Consider the following 8,083-nt stretch of genomic DNA (forward strand, 5'->3'; position numbering starts at 1 on the left):
ATATGTTTGCACAACAGCTTCTAAAATTGGACATGAGCATGTACACACCAACACACAGTCCTTATCCTAATTTTGGCAAATGGCATCTGCATTTTTTATTTTATTGGTGTTAGACACAATCAAGAGCTAAACAAGTCAGCTTTCTGGAGGACTTGGATCTTTAAAACAGAAAACATCAGCTATCTGGTTTAGAGTCTTAGATAATTTTTTTCCATGGGAAAAAGTTCACTGTTTGTGTTTCTGCAAGACACTGCTCCTCCTCACTCGAAATTGCTGACTGCTTGATCTGTTGAGAACTAGCACAGAATCCAAATACCACTTAAAGATTTAAATTGGACAAAAGTTTCTTAAAGTTTATGGATGAAATCTCTGTATGAATCAGAATTATAGCCAAAGAGTGGAGCAGAGCCTTTTTCTTCCTGCATTGACTTTTATTCTGGATTTCAGATAATTAACAGATAACTAATTTGATACTAAATTGATTTGTTTGTTAGAGGCATAGCTGTTTTTCCTCTAATATTTATGCAACTTAGCTGAAATCTGAAATGGCAAACATGGTTGCAGAATTCCTCACAAAGGACACATGTTCATTCAGAGGAGAAGTGAACAGAGAAAAGAACAGTCAATTCTCTTATTTTGCCACAAAATTCTAATTCTGAAATTGAACAATTAATGAAAAATTCTGGTCTATACTGTGACCAGTGGTATCTACCAGGGAAAATATTTGGCTTCCACTCTCCATTTGTTCATCATTTACAGTTCTACTATAATACACTCACTTGGTGTGTTTTCCAGCAGAAATCACTGCTTTGCTTTTCAGTAACTTTCCTTTTCTTTCTCTGAATCTGTCATAATAATTGCTCAGAACAGTTTCTTTCTTTATTGTGACTAGTTGACTCATGCTCTACTATCAGGAATACCATCCTCTGCTCTGTCCCTGACTTTCCCTGCACCAGTTTCAGCTTGATCGTGCAATCTTTTTACTCACAATCTCAAAGATCTTCATTCCGCATTTTTCTTGCAGTTCCTTTTTTTTTAACTCCTTCTGTACCTGAATAAATATTTTAGGACTATCTCTAGATTTGGCTTTTTCTGTTGGTCATGGATTTAGTATTAAAAATTAGTACAATTTTGCAAAATTCTCCTTTGATTTTAAGACATATTTTATATGTTCATGGGAGGGACTCTGCTGGTTCATTTGTAATGATGTAAGAAACCCCAGCTATAGCCAGGTCTACTCAGCTGCACCTGAGGAATACAGATAACTTCTGGAAGAGCAGGTGAGGAAGCATGCTACATCCTTTTCAGGAGGCTGAGAAAGGTATTGCCAGAAGCCAGTCTGCTATGGAGACTTGCTGAATGGCAAAATAAATGCATGCAGTCACCTTAAGAGCTTTAGAGAGGAAAAACTCTGCAAAGCAGGAAACATTCAGGGATGTGAGGGAGATGGCAAACACATGAACCCGCTTCATGCGCGGTTCAGTTACTTGACCATTTGTAGTATTTCAGTCAATATTCTCTTCAAATTAAAGCATCAAGGAGACAAAATATGGGATCTTCATCATCTTTCCATAAAGTTGGGAAATTTTAGACTCAAGTGAATTAGAGAAATTTACCCTTCTATCCACCCCTAGTTTTCTGTTTTGGAAAAAACTATTGTCTTGACAGATGCAAGATGCCACTGCTGAAAGACATTACCTGTAACTGTGAAAAGTTCCATAGAACCATAGAATATCCTGATTTGGAAGAGACCCACAAGGATCATCAAGTCCAACTCCTGGCCGTGTGCAGGGCACCTCAAGAGTCACACCATATGCCTGAGAGTATCATCCAAACACTTGTTGAACTCTGGCAGGCTTGAGACTGTGACTACTTTCTTGTGGAGCCTGTTCCAGTGCTCAAACCACCCTCTGGGTAAAAAACCTTACCCTGATATCCCACCCAAACTTCCCCTGATTCAGCTCCTTGCCATTTGCACAAGTCTTGTCACTGGTCACAAGAGTGAAGACATCAGTGCCTGTCCCTACTCTTCCCCTCACAGTGAAGTTGTAACTGCAATGAGATCTTCACTCAGTCTCCTCCTCTCTAGGCTGAACAGACCAAGTGACCTCAGCTGCTTCTCCCAAGGCTTCCCCTCAAGGCCCATCACCAACTTCATTGTCCTCCTCTGGACACTGTCCAATAGCTTAATATCTTTCCTATATTGTGGTGCCCAAAAACTGCACACAATATTCAAGGTGAGGCTGCCCCAATGCAGAGCAGAGCGGGAGAATCTCCTCCCTCAACCAGCTGGTGATGCTTTGCCTGATGCCCCTCAGGACATGATTGGCCCTCTTGGCTGCCAGGGCACTGCTGACTCACAGTCCACTTGCCATCGACCAGGACCCCCACGTCCCTTTCTGCAGTGCTTCTCTCTACCCTCTCATTCCCCAAACTATACACACAACCCAGGTTTCCCTGTCCCAGGTGCACAATCTGGCACTTGCCCTTGTTGTGCTTTGTATGGTTGGTGATTGCCCAGCTCTCTGTTTTGTCAAGGTTTCTGTGTAGGGACTCTCTACCCTCAAGTGAGTCAATGGCTCCTCTCAATTTAGTGTCATCAGCAAACTTATTTCCTTTCAAATCCTGTGTCCAAATCATGAATGAAGATATTGAATAGAACTGGACCAAGGATTGAGCCCTGAGGAACCCCAGCAGTCACTGGATGCTATCCTGATGTTACCACATTCACTATAACTCTTTGAGCCAGTTGCTCACCCATCACATTACATGGTTATCCAGCTGTATGCTGGACATATTGTCCAGAAGGATACTGTAAGTGACAGTATGTAACATTTTGCTGAAGTCCAAATAAATTGCATCTACTAGCTTTCCTAGGTCAGCTAAGGAGGTTACCCTGTTGTAGAGGGAAATCAGGTTCTACAAGAAGGACTTTCCCCTCATGAAGCTGTGCTGGCTGTGACCAATGACTGTGATGTCCTCCAGATGTTTTTCAATACTTCCCAGAATAATATTCTCCATGATTTTACTGAGCACTGAAGTGAGAGTCACAGGCCTGTAGTTTCTTGGGTCCTCCTTCTTACCCTTCTTGAAAATGGGGACAATATTTGCAAGCTTCCAGTCAGCTGGGACCTCTCTGGATTCTCAAGACTGCTCAAGCATCACTGAGAAAGATTTTGTGATGAGATCAGCTAGATCTTTGAGGATTATTGGATTAATCCAATCAGGCCCCATAGATCTGTAGGGATTCAGCTGGAGTAGCAGATCCTGCAGAACATGAGGGTCAGCTGGGAGTTGATCATTCTCACAGTCATGGTCCTCCAGCTCAGGTCACTGAGACCCCGTTGATCCATCATCTACATTGAAGACAGAGGCAAAGAAAGCATAAAGCACATCTGCCTTGTCTCTGTCCCTGTTTGTGAGGTGACCATCCTCATCCTGTAACAGGTTAATGTTTCTACACTGCCTTCTTCCATTAATATATTTGAAAATCCTTTCAGTTGTTCCCTACATTTCTGAACAGGTTAAACTCCAATTAGCTTTGGCTACAGGAATTTTCTCCCTACCAGGGCAAACAGCATCTCTGATTCACCTGTCACCTAACCTTGATTACACTGGGAATACACTCTGAACTGGGTTACATGAGAGCATTTATGCTCAGTCAGCATTTTCCTAGGAAACTCAGAGAGAATGTGTCTCAATATTGAACTCTCTTAACAAGACAACAAGCAGTGAGCAAAGAGTAAATATAAATTGGTTCCCTGGGTAGTTGTTCAGGACAGTACTTTCTGGGAGAGAAAAATCTTACCATGTGATTTTATTTATTGATTACTGACCTTTTCCAAGTGTGTTTTACTCTTTTCTGCCCTAGTGGAAAGCTATGGCTGAGTTTGCATTCCAGGCTTGGAAGAAGGTACCAGTCCTTGGCTTTTTGACAGGGACTTAAAACTTTGAGGTTTTAGTGTGTGAGCAGGAGTCCCAGCGTGAACAGGTGACTTGCACTGTTGACCATGGAAGTGATAGAAGCTACACTCAGAAGTACAGCTCTTAAAGTCCCTCTGTGTGTCTGTACGTGCTGATCAGTCTCCTAGAAGAAGCTTTTCTTTCAGCTGAGACTGTGTATCTACTTCTCTTACAAACTCTGTTTTTCCAAAAATCACTGATTAAAATCAGCGACTGAAGATATTTGGGCACTTTCTCTAAATAAGATGCTGATTAATTTCCTTCTCCTTGCTCTGAGCTAAATCCTCCTAAATAAATGGTATCTGGACAGTTAACCATCAGTTTTGAGGGTTTTGTAACATCACTGAGCCTTAGCCGCTTGGCATTTGTCCTGGTTTAAGCAACCATCCATTTTGATCAGTTACATTTTTCTAGAATGAGAACAGTTTCTTTGTCTTTTACGTATTTCAACCCAAAATGTGTTACATTTATTTTGAAACTTCTTTTCTCAAACTCATAAAGACACAGTCTTTTCTTTCTACAGTGTAAGAATTTTGGTACTTTCCTTGTCTTGCTGGAGAGGAGGGGTTGAGTTAATCAAGATGAAGAAGGTGTATGAGCTACAGAAGGAATGTACAATGGGTTTGATTCTGAAAGACCTCTAAGGAGACAAAGGTTGACTAGAGATGCACAGAATGTCAATAGAGAAGTAAAGACAATGCTGATGGAAATATCTGCAGCTTATTTAGCAGGGGAAACCCTCTTTTGTTTGACAATTGGATCCCTATGCATGGTATTGTAGAGGTACACAGTAAGAATCAAACTTCTTCAGTTCTGTACAAGCTTTTCTCTTTGGAAGAAGCCATGTGGATCTCAAGCTATCCCTTTGCAAGCATATACAGAAAACCAAAGGGAGCAATGAATGCTGTGGCTCTCTTTTAGCAGTAAAAGTATCCTCATATGAGTAGCCAGTAGTTGAATTTGTGCTGGATGAGATGAAGGAAATGACACTGGAAAGAACAGATAAGTCAAAGACCCCTTCTTTTCTGTACCTTTGATAGGTCTGTTCAAGCTGTAGCAGGAAATGCTGCTGGGATGAGCATACCCTTCCGTAAGATGTGGCAATAGTGACTTTTTTCTGTACATCCAGAAGTATTGGAGAGAATACTATCTGATTGCAACACTTGGCCCTGCTTCTTCTCTAGCATTAATCACAGTTTGGCTGCATCTCCAAGGAGGGATGATTATCTTCACAAGGAGCTGGCAGTCTAATGTTATGTGCACTTATCCTCATGGTAGTGCCAGGCATATCTCTACTACTTAGAGGTAACTCTATAGTTCTTCATCAAATTTGCCAACAAGCAGCATCAAATTGCATCTCCTTCCTGCTACTCGAACAGTTCTATCTCACCAAGCTTCTCCCAAGGGTGCCACCTCGTGCTAATGAGCAGGATTAGCTCTGATGTACAGTGCCACAGGGTGTTATGGTTTAGGTTATTCCTTTTCAGCTGCTTTGTGTCAAATGGTTTCCTTCTTTCCTTTGTAGACATTAGGCAAGATTAATTGCACCACTTAGTACCAGGAAAAAATTTTAAAACCCCTAAATACAAACAACAACACCCCCCCCCAAACTGAAATACTGTATTGTGCACCTATCTTAGGTTCTGAAATTCTGTAAACAATGTTACAGACGTATGAAAATTAAGTTCCTCCATTCAAGAAGGAAGCATGCTTCTTCTCCACATTGAAATCAGACTATTTTTCTTTCTTATTGGAAGTGCTAAGAGTGATAAGTTTCTCTGTATCCTGAGAGAATTTTGCTGTCTATATCCAACCCTGCAAGAGTAGAAGTTATGTTGTACAAGGCAAGCAAATGCACTATTTCCAAAATATCCTTTGGATTGAACATGCCCAAATGAACTGTTGTAATTCAGCACAATGTCACTTTCAACTAGAGATTAAGGAGACTTTCATTCTCCATGTGCCTCCTCAGCTGCACTGGGCTTTGTTAAAATTGCCAGTGCACGCTGTTCTCTTCCTGAGCTCCTCAGGCAAAATTTTACCAGTTCATGTTTTAGGTATTTTGTGCTAGTCCATTAAGTTCGACTAAGAGAGACATAATGCAAATACAGGAATCATGGTCTCTTTGGTGCCTGAGTATGAAGTGCAGGAATAACCATTTAAAACAGCTGATGAGTACGGTACCTGTGAGAATGGCTGGGGTAATAGCAGTATTATGAGTGCCCGAATATGAGGGTAGAGAGGCCATCTGTACCATCTGCCCTTTACTAGCAGAAGTGATAGAAGTGACACAGTGCAGCACAGTAGGGACTGTCAGAATTTGGCTATTTGGTAGGGGAAGAATAAGAGAGCTGTGTTCCCTGTGATTCTTTGTAGTCTGCTTTCTCTATGAGTGGTGATGGATGGATGAAAAAGTCTTGTTCTCATATGCCTCGATGGCAGTGTGGAGCATTTTCTGCACAGACTCAAATAACTCCTATTTTCTGTGAAAATTGGCCAAAACAAAGACTGCTATGATTGCCGTTGGGATGTTGTGATGATTGGCCTGTTTATATTTTATTTATTTTTTTTTATTTTAAATAGCTAATGGATTTTCAGTCAAAAGCATCCATATACCTTAGGGAACAATATGTTCTGTTTGTGTCTGGGTTTTGTAGTGTTTATATGAAAACTCTACTGACTTCTCAGATTTGGTGAACTACAGCCGAGTCTTTATAGATATTTAGGTCCATGATAAAGTTAAGGGAAATTAAGCTTTGGATAAAAGTATTCTAACACAAGTTTATCTGCACTTTGAAGGCAGTAGATATGTTTGTAGTAAACACCATAAGATAGTCAGTAGCTTGGTTTTGTAACTTTCCACAGGTACCTTTATTCTGATGGGTTTCTATAGCTCTCATCAGCAAATGTGTACTCTTGTGTTCTTATGGCATTGTTTTGCTGACAGGAGGACACTGTAATGCTGATCAATACAATCTACTGAACTTCTTTACAGTGTCACACACTGATCCACCAGGTGATGAAAGGACACTTCCTCTTGTCTCTTTCTTATCAGTTGCATTTAAATGACAGTCTCAATCTGAAATTTTAAAATCTACTACAGTTCCAGACAAACTGACTACACCCAGGAGACATCATCATGAGCCTCTGAATCTGTTTCTTCGGACTTTTATGAGTGTGGACTACTTACATTTTTATTTTAGTATTACTTTAAAAAGGATGGTACCTTTCATGGAAAAAGCACAACTCAAGATCCTGTCAACTTCCTTTTTTAAAAGGAGACATTGTTTTCTGTGCAGAGAGAAATTACAGAACAAAATGTGCTGTTGGGGTTCTCCCCTATGCTTTTTTCCACAAGGTGCTATGTACTGTTTGCATTGGGTTTATCCAAACACCTACCAAGAGTTAATACAAACCACAAATTATAGGGGAAGAGAGTGGTCTGATTTTTATAACACTTTCTAAGCAGCTTGCATAGCAGAATATTTTGAAATAGATCCAAGGGTGTTTTCCTGCAAGTACGTTACTGATTAGTGTTGAAATAGAGTGTGGAAAACAAAAGCTTTGATTCGGCACTTGTTGAGCCAAAAAAAGTGAAAGGGATATTGCTCTTGGCAGCAGAGTGGTAATGAGTGGCTCAAGGGCTTGAACCACAAGCTGACCCAGGCAGTGTATACAGGGAACAAAGGTGCAAATGGCTTACACCTTTTCTGTGTTAGTGTGTGCAATGAAAATTAAAGATGTGGCCACCATAATTTAGTAAAATCCAAATTATCTTTATGAAGATAAGGAAGGCAAAGGTTCACTGATCAGAGAAACTAAATCCTAAAATGTAGTAGCCCAAATTAGAGGGTAGGGAAAGGGACACAAGACCACTAGATTGCAAAGAACCTCTGTGAGACCAGAGAAGGGGAAGGTTATTTTTATTTCTGGGTAAGGTGATTCCATTTCATATTTATAAATGCCTAGATACCTATGTCCAAGCAGTCTTATGGGGATTACTTGTGTGGAACTTTGAGCGTGATGAATGCTTGCTACTGAGCCTTTGCTGCATTGTATGTGTTCCTTCTGACTGACAATGATAATTCGGTTTTTGTACACATCTTTTTATACTTTTAAC

Source organism: Pithys albifrons, chromosome 6 (genome assembly GCF_047495875.1).
Source record: "Pithys albifrons albifrons isolate INPA30051 chromosome 6, PitAlb_v1, whole genome shotgun sequence".
Classification (NCBI taxonomy): Eukaryota; Metazoa; Chordata; class Aves; order Passeriformes; family Thamnophilidae; genus Pithys; species Pithys albifrons.